The sequence below is a fragment of the Ictalurus furcatus genome, chromosome 5 (assembly GCF_023375685.1).
Source record: "Ictalurus furcatus strain D&B chromosome 5, Billie_1.0, whole genome shotgun sequence".
NCBI classification, from domain to species: Eukaryota; Metazoa; Chordata; class Actinopteri; order Siluriformes; family Ictaluridae; genus Ictalurus; species Ictalurus furcatus.
Window position 1 is genome coordinate 24075601 of NC_071259.1, and position 10116 is coordinate 24085716.

The window sequence follows — 10116 nt, forward strand, 5'->3', positions numbered from 1 at the left end:
GGGTGATCCAATTCAGTGGCGTATACACACATGGACAGCAGATAGTTAATAAAATAGGAGAAGCACACAGTTGGGTCCAAAAGTTTGAGACCACTAGTGATAATGCTTCTATTTTGCATTCTTTTCTAATAGTTAATCCAACAATTTTCATTACAAATTACTTTTTCAAAATTTGAGTGAAAAGTAGAATCTTTGAAATACTTACTGTACATGAATTTAATAGTTTCTTATTGACTTTCGTATTTTATGAGCTGGCACGGACTCCACAAGTTTGTGTAAAACCTTATGATCCAGTTTAGATCAAATCCATTGGAGTGGCATCTGAACACATAAGTTCAATAGAACAGATGATGCATGAAGAAAATCTGACCTTATGTACGATGCAGTTAACATGGTCAATATCACAAAGTTGCTTACGTTTAAATAGGGACCTAGAAATCGTGCCAAATCTTGAATATTAAATATTCAAGATACTGAACATTTACAATAGATCAGCAGACCTGTAGCACCATTACACCATCAACCAGTCAGGTGCCATGTATGAATGAAGAGTGCACAAATACGACTACACCAACATCTGTAGATACTGTTCCAGACTGTAGACAAACATTCAGATATTGATAGTGTCCCAAGTTCAGACACTATTCCATTTGTAGACAGTGTCCCAGCTATAGACACTGTTCCAGCTATAGATAGTGTCCCAGATCTAGTTCCAGCTGCAGATAACAATCCAACACACACACACACACACACCAATAACAATATTCTACATGCTTAATATTACAATATTTCCTATAATTATATGAGTAAATATACAAATATAATTGTGTAATTATAATTTTGAGTAATAATAATACTAATACTAACACTACTACTAATAATAAACAATTATATAATATTTATAATAATTATATTTTGTTATTTATGTTATATATAATAGTTTCCAATCATTAATACTACTACTACTACTACTACTACTACTACTAATAATAATAATATCATATTTCCATGATGTACCCATGCATTCACCAGCTGGGAAGCATCTAACTCTCTACATGTTGGAGTCTGCTTCTGTAGATGACCAGATCCAGATGGTGCATGAGTCTCACACTCATATATACACACAAACACACACATACATATGGCTTATATACACTCCTGTTCAGCAGCTCAGCATTTTAATGCATTTTCGTTTGACTTACCCATGATAGTTTGGGTTTAGAAAGGTTCTGACACCTGATTGGTTGACTGGGACCATTCACTTCATCTCTATTCTCTTTCCCTCTTTCACACACCTGACTCTCTCTCTCTCTCTCTCTCTCTCTCTCTCTCTGTCATTGAAATTATGAATTAGCTTTGGCCATGTGGAAACAAAACTCCACCCACCAAATCATTACACACATTATATCACTCCCCTATGCAATCTTTATATGCATATCACTTTAATTTACACACATGTGATACAGTATATGCTTATGCATATGTTTGTTTGTAGGTCGATAAAATGTATACTCTCCTGAAGGCGAGGGAAGCCGGTCACAAGCCAGTGAGTTTTCTTTAATGAAAACTGGACATGTGCTGATAATCATAGTTATGTGACACACAACAATAATTTGTTTTTGATTCGCATTTATATTTATCATCACCTCACAGTTTACACATGGATAAAATGTTTAAGAGTCATATGAAATTCTAAACAAAGTACACACACACACACACACACACACACACACACACACATACATACATGTATACATGTACACGTCATGTGTGTGTATATAGTGAAGCACTGACATTTTCTGTTTTTTTTTTTAGCATGGCAAGAGATCACCTAGGGTCACATGACTGGCTATGAATGAAACAGAATGAAACCTTGCTATTGTCCTGACTTTGCCAGAAGACCTTTTTTGTGGATTTCATGCTTTATCACATATAGCATTTCATATGTACTCATATTTATATTCACATCTGTTACACAGTCTTTCGGCAGCATGCGACATCTTCCTTTTTGTAATTTTCTCAGCAAAGCCATAGCTCTGAGGTCATCAGAAAGCTGCACGCTGTTCAGCACACTCTCCCTCAGAAGTGCGTGCGATGGATGCTACACACTCATGTGTGATTTAGACTTGGCAAATATAATGTAATTCAGTCTGAACTGGAATGCAGCGCTTGGTGCATGACATGGTGGTCTGGAAGAAGAGTCCTGAAGTGTTTCCTCAAGACAATGACCTCTGTCTCACTCTCACTCTCTCTCAAACACACACTCTTAGGCAATAAAATGTCTAAGAATGAACATAAACAAGAATATAGATAGATGCTAGAAAAGCCAACACTACAACATTAAACCTTAAAACCCTCTGTCTCTCTTCTAGTTTTGTTATTTGGGAAAAGGCAGCATGAATATAGCAAGTGGGCCAAGCATATAAGTCAGCAGAAAAGAGGAGAAAGAACAAAACACATTAGAGGTCTGTTTATGGCTGAATAACTACAGCAGGAGAACAGAAGCTGAATAAGACATAACAAGCAAGAGGAGTTAATGTAGAACATTTTTTGAATGTAGAAGTTTTGCTGTTATGAAACTCAATATTTAAATGCCTAAATGCTAACATGAGAGTTTTCTATATTGTATGGCATCATGATTGACAATCAACAAAATCATCCATGTGATTGGTTGGCACCCCATCCAGTGTGTCCCCCGCCTCGTGCCCCAAGTTCCCTGGGATAGGCTCCAAGCTCCCTGTGACCCGGAAACGCATAACATATAGTACTATATATGTAGTAGCACACTCTAGGAATGTATTAAAGTATATAATTTTTATGTTTATGATTTTTGTGGAACATGAGGTGCCACAGATAAATGAGTTCTACACCTCTGAACAAATATTTTATTGAGTTTTGCCAGAGTTGGAATAATCTCTGTTAAATATCACAAAACAAGTTAATCTCAAAAACATATTACTGACCCAGCATTTAATGATTAAACTTGAATACTTAATGCTGTTTCTACTTTTGCATTATTGGCCCATTAAAATAAAATAAAAAATCAGCCCTGAACTGAGTACTGGTGGTACTGCTGCTAAGTGGATCAGACAGCAAAGGGAAGACAGCAGTAGTAGTCTATCATGCTTGTGTTGTGCTGCTGTCTCAATGTTGTGCTACATGATTCCTGTGTTGTTTTATCCAGTGGAGTGGACGGGTGTTTATTGAAATGTTTACCGAGCCTTTCAAACATGCCGTCTTTTCTCCAAATTCCTTCTCCCACTCACTCTCCTTTTCACCCAGGGCTTTTACAGTGTCTCTCAGGACATCAGACAGATTCATGGTACACAGTCACATATATTTTCAACAAAGACATCAACATATTATATATTTATTCTTTGTTTGATTGTTATTTATCTTATATATTGTAAAATATTGTCATACTATTAGGCATTCATTCAACCTGTTTGCTACCTATACACATACTGTAGGTATGTATGTACTGTATGTGTGTATGTATTACAGATGCAACTGAATATGAAAATATTATTTGGATTAAACATATAATCTGCAAATACAGATATTAATAGGTGGCACACAACTTATTTATTTATTCATTTGTTTGTTTGTTTGTTTTACAGAGCTTGCCAGAAATGTTCAGAGGGCATCTGGTTGGGTCTAAAGGTGTGCATTTGGGACTGGGAGCCTGGGAGTTTTTACTTTCATGCCGATGCATGTGAGTAATACAAAGAAATACCACACACACTGGTTGAAATTAGCTTACTAGTTTTTTTGTAACAAAATATAAATAAATGTATATGTATATATATATATATATATATATATACATACAGTGCATCCAGAAAGTATTCACAGTGCTTCACTTTTTCCACATTTTGTTATGTTACAGCCTTATTCCAAAATGGATTAAATTCATTATTTTCCTCAAAATTCTACAAACAATGCCCCATAATGACAACGTGAAAGAAGTTTGTCTGAAATCTTTTCAAATTTATTAAAAATAAAAAACAAAAAAAAGCACATGTACAGAAGTATTCACAGCCTTTGCCATGACACTCAAAATTGAGCTCAGGTGCATCCTGTTTCCACTGATCATCTTTGAGATGTTTCTACAACTTGATTAGAGTCCACCTGTGGTAAATTCAGTTGATTGGACATGATTTGGAAAGGCACACACCTGTCTATATAAGGTCCCACAGTTAACAATGCATGTCAGAGCACAAACCAAGCCATGAAGTCCAAGGAATTGTCTGTAGACCTCCGAGACAGGATTGTATCGAGGCACAGATCTGGGGAAGGATACAGAAACATTTCTGCAGCATTGAAGGTCCCAATGAGCACAGTGGCCTCCATCATCCGTAAATGGAAGAAGTTTGGAACCAGGACTCTTCCTAGAGCTGGCCGCCCAGCCAAACTGAGCGATCGGGGGAGAAGGGCCTTAGTCAGGGAGGTGACCAAAAACTCGATGGTCACTCTGACAGAGCTCCAGCGTGTCTCTGTGGAGATAGGAGAACCTTCCAGAAGAACAACCATCTCTGCAGCACTCCACCAATCAGGCCTGTATGGTAGACTGGCCAGACGGAAGCCACTCCTCAGTAAAAGGCAAATGACAGCCCACCTGAAGGACTCTCAGACCATGAGAAACAAAATTCTCTGGTCTGATGAAACAAAGATTGAACTCCTTGGCCTGAATGGCAAGCATCATGTCTGGAGGAAACAGGCACCAGTCATCACCTGGCCAATACCATCCCTATAGTGAAGCATGGTGGTGGCAGCATCATGCTGTGGGGATGTTTTTCAGCAGCAGGAACTGGGAGACTAGTCAGGATCGAGGAAAAGATGAATGCAGCAATGTACAGAGACATCCTTCATGAAAACCTGCTCCAGAGCGCTCTGGACCTCAGACTGGGGTGAAGGTTCATCTTCCAACAGGACAACGACCCTAAGCACACAGCCAAGATAACAAAGGAGTGCCTACAGGACAACTCTGTGAATGTCCTTGAGTGGCCCAGCCAGAGCCAAGACTTGAACCCAATTGAACATCTCTGGAGAGATCTGAAAATGGCTGTGCACGGACGCTCCCATCCACCCTGATGGAGCTTGAGAGGTCCTGCAAAGAAGAATGGGAGAAACTGCACAAAATTAGGTGTGCCAAGCTTGTAGCATCATACTCAAAAAGACTTGAGGCTGTAATTGGTGCCAAAGGTGCTTCAACAAAGTATTGAGCAAAGGCTGTGAATATTTATGTACATGTGCTTTGTTTATTTTTATTTTTTTAATAAATTTGCAAAGATTTCAAACAAACTTCTTTCACGTTGTCATTATGGGGTATTGTTTGTTGAATTTTGAGGAAAATAATTAATTTAATCCATTTTGGAATGAGGCTGTAACATAACAAAATGTGGAAAAAGTGAAGCGCTGTGAATACTTTCTGGATGCACTGTATATATATATATATTTGGAGCACTTAACAGATACAGATACCGATGGTGTGTATTGGGTTACATGCTGTATGTATGTATGTATATACAGTATTTATGTATGAATGTGATTTCTTGTCTTTCTTTCAATTTTCTCCATTTGCTCTGTCTTTCTCTCTGCAGCAGCTGTTGATAGGTAGACAGTATGACTCTATAAACACATTAAATGTCTGTTTATGGTTAAATATCTGCAGCAGTTTAAACAGTTTTGAGAAATAACTGACTCCAGAGTCAGAGGAAACCATTGTTTAGGTGTCCCTGGTTGTGCCTGTTTATTTTGCATGGAGACTCCAATGGACCGTTGCACATGATATGGGAGGCACCAAAATCAGCTTTAGCATGATGATGATGATGACAATGATGACGACGATGATGAAGGAAACGTCAAATAAAGACAGGAGGCCGATAGAACATCTCAGCTTTCTCTCAGCGTGTGTGAGTCTGTATGTAGCAGAGGTGTGACTCAGAATTTATTAGTCATGGAAATCAGAAGATTAGCTGTGTTCATGCTAAAGCTGAGGCAGAGATTAGTAGCAGGATGTAGGAGCTCCATATTAGGAGTAAAATGAGCATTATGAATTATAAAGTTGAACTCGATGACTGCAGATAAATGTCTGGCCCTAAATGTCTGTTAACAACCTTAGTGAGGGACTGTTTCAGCAGCAGCATAACTCAGGCCATGTGGGAGTGTGTGTTGGATTGGTGTGTGTATGTGTGTGTGTGTACATGTACAGGTACTTTAGTTCTGTGTGAGAATCAAAGCTCTGATTTATGACTCCTAACACAGATGGAGTTGTGTGAGCATTAACAGGCACCCTCAATGACAAACCTACAGTTCACACGTAAGCCCACAACATCATACAGTGAGGGAAAAAAGTATTTGATCCCCTGCTGATTTTGTACGTTTGCCCACTGACAAAGAAATGATCAGTCTATAATTTTAATGGTAGTTGTATTTGAACAGTGAGAGACAGAATAACAACAAAAAAATCCAGAAAAACGCATGTCAAAAATTTGATAAATTAATTTGCATTTTAATGAGGGAAAAAAGTATTTGACCCCCTCTCAATCAGAAAGATTTCTGGCTCCCAGGTGTCTTTTATACAGGTAACGAGCTGAGATTAGGAGCACACTCTTAAAGGGAGTGCTCCTAATATCAGTTTGTTACCTGTATAAAAGACACCTGTCCACAGAAGCAATCAATCAGTCATATTCCAAACTCTCCACCATGGCCAAGACCAAAGAGCTCTCCAAGGATGTCAGGGACAAGACTGTAGACCTACACAAGTCTGGAATGGGCTACAAGACCATTGCCAAGCAGCTTGGTGAGAAGGGGACAACAGTTGGTGCGATTATTCGCAAATGGAAGAAGCACAAAAGAACTGTCAATCTCCCTCGGCCTGGGGCTCCATGCAAGATCTCACCTCGTGGAGTTGCATTGATCATGAGAACAGTGAGGAATCAGCCCAGAACTACACAGGAGGATCTTGTCAATGATCTCAAGGCAGCTGGGACCATAGTCACCAAGAAAACAATTGGTAACACACTACACCGTGAAGGACTGAAATCCTGCAGCGCGCGCAAGGTCCGCTGCTCAAGAAAACACATACACATGCCCGTCTGAAGTTTGCCAATGAACATCTGAATGATTCTGAGGACAACTGGGTGAAAGCGTTGAGGTCAGATGAGACCAAAATTGAGCTCTTTGGCATCAACTCCACTCGCCGTGTTTGGAGGAGGAGGAATGCTGCCTATGACCCCTGGAACACCATCCCCACCGTCAAACATGGAGGTGGAAACATTATGCTTTGGGGTTTTTTTTCTGCTAAGGGGACAGGACAACTTCACCGCATCAAAGGGACGATGGACGGGGCCATGTACCGTCAAATCTTGGGTGAAAACCTCCTTCCCTCAGACAGGGCATTGAAAATGGGTCGTGGATGGATATTCCAGCATGACAATGACCCAAAACACATGGCCAAGGCAACAAAGGAGTGGCTCAAGAAGAAGCACATTAAGGTCCTGGAGTGACCTAGCCAGTCTCCAGACCTTAATCCCATAGAAAATCTGTGGAGAGAGCTGAAGGTTCGAGTTGCCAAACGTCAGCCTCGAAACCTTAATGATTTGGAGAAGATCTGCAAAGAGGAGTGGGACAAAATCCCTCCTGAGATGTGTGCAAACCTGGTGGCCAACTACAAGAAACATCTGACCTCTGTGATTGCCAACAAGGGTTTTTAAACCAAGTACTAAGTCATGTTTTGCAGAGGGGTCAAATACTTATTTCCCTCATTAAAATGCAAATCAATTTATAACATTTTTGATGTGCGTTTTTCTGGATTTTTTTGTTGTTATTCTGTCTCTCACTGTTCAAATAAATCTACCATTAAAGTTATAGACTGATCATTTCTTTGTCAGTGGGTAAACATACAAAATCAGCAGGGGATCAAATACTTTTTTCCCTCACTGTACACATACACACCCACACACATATACACACAAATATGGACTCTCTGGTATGTGATAGCACTTAATACCCATAAACATAGCAAACATATGAGAAAACATGACAATTTTATCATGCAATTTATTATATTACACCCAGTACATTGGCTGTAATATAAAATGGCATTACACACTCTTAGAAATAAAGGGACCAAACTGTTCTGTTCCTTGTCTCTGGAGTGGTACTATCAAGGGCACATATTTTGTACCTGTTCATATCTTTATACATTTAAAAATAGTTCAAGGTACATAATTAGATTTTGAGTACCACTGCAATGGTACGTTACTCTAAAAGCTAATTAAAGGCATACCATGTGCACCTTCTTATGTAAAAGATACACACTAAATATATAAAACGTGATACAAAAGATAGTACCACCCCAACTATTGAGAGTACTTTGATTCTGAGAGTTTTCTCCACAGAAATATTTTGTGCCTGTCAGGTAGCTGAGGTCTTTGCCATTTATAACTTAATTTCCCACTAAATACTTATTTTTGTTCCTGTAAACACATTTATTATGCAAACGGAAACTAAAATAGGAAAAAACTCAACAAATTTATGAATAGTAATAACTTTCTATGAGGTATGTCCAATTGGCCTTTTGCAGGAACCATGAATTTGTAAGCCTGTGAGTGTGTGTGTGTGTGTGTGTGTGTGTAATGACAATGATTTCCTCCTCCTTCTCTTTCTGCCTGATGTCTCCATCGTGATCTATTCACCCCGGGAATTCCCGTTGGAATTTACCCACCGTTCCCAGTCACTGCTGTTTGTGACTCTGTGAATTTCATCCCAGATTCACTAAAAGATTTCAGAACCACCTATCACATCATCCCACAGCACTGTCTATTCCAAAATACAGTCTCTAATGCTCTCTTCCTTCTTTTCTTTCGGTCCATCTCACTGTTTCGGTGTGCCTTGATCTCTTGTCTCTGACTCCTTCACTCACTCACACCTTTGCGCAGGGCTGGAATGTTGTGCATTTGACCCCGAGGCCTGGAGGCATCACATACATAAACAAGAAAGAAAGAAAAAAACATACACTTATCAAAACATTGCCATGCACATCGGTTATCGCACTCACTCTTATCAAAGCATTGTTGTTTACACAAATCTGTTGTCACATACATGCATACACTACACTTGTTCTAAATGATGCAGTGCATATTATTTATGGGCTGTGCATGAGCTAATGTTATGGCAGTTGTGGTTTGGAAAGGGGAGTTTTGACGCAGTTTGACTCAGAGCACCTTGTGCTGGAATGTTTTATTCAGAGTGAATCGGAATGGACAGGACAGGACAACCTCGTCATCCTCTGTGGTCCTGTGACTCAGAGGAGTTTAGTGTGTGTATATGCTGTATAGATGTATATTTGTTTCCATGTGGAGGTGTAGTAATGGACTTTTTTTGTGTTCACTGGTCACACCCAGTGCGTTCACATAAACAGCAGTTAAACTATAAATCTGCAGTCCTACAGAACATTATAATGAGACACATCCTCACCCTCTGTACATACGTCACTGTGCATTATAAATTATCAGTACCCCTTACACACCCAGATTTGAGTATACTATATATTATATTCCCATAGACAGAAAGCCTTGGAGAGAATCACATCATCAGCAACGCAGCAGTGTTATACTCCATTACCTTTTTAGCTGAATGGATAAATCCTAAGTGCTGCTATGAATTAGGATCAATAGAAGGAAACAGCCTGCAAGTTAGCAATATTTTCTTTAGGGTTTTGAGTTGGAAATTAGGATTCAGTAAGCCATTATTACCATTAATAGTAGTGGTAGCCAAAAAATCCTGTTCTATTGGGTTATGGTGGGTTAGTAAGTCAGCCAATAAGTAAAAAAGAGGTCTGACTGTTCTGAAATTTAAACTTAGTGTTAGACTTAGTGTAGAGGGATACAGTAGATGGATACATGCATGAATGGATGGATTGATGAGTTTTGGACTAGAATTTCTTGGATCTATAATCTAACAACCAAATTTATACCCAATCATGTGTCTGACCTGTTGCCGATTAACCTAATTAGTTGCAAAATGTCCCTCTAGCTGTTTCTTTTTAGTAACACTTACTTTTCCAGCCTTTTGTAGCCACCCGTCCCAACTTTTTTGAGACTTGTTGCT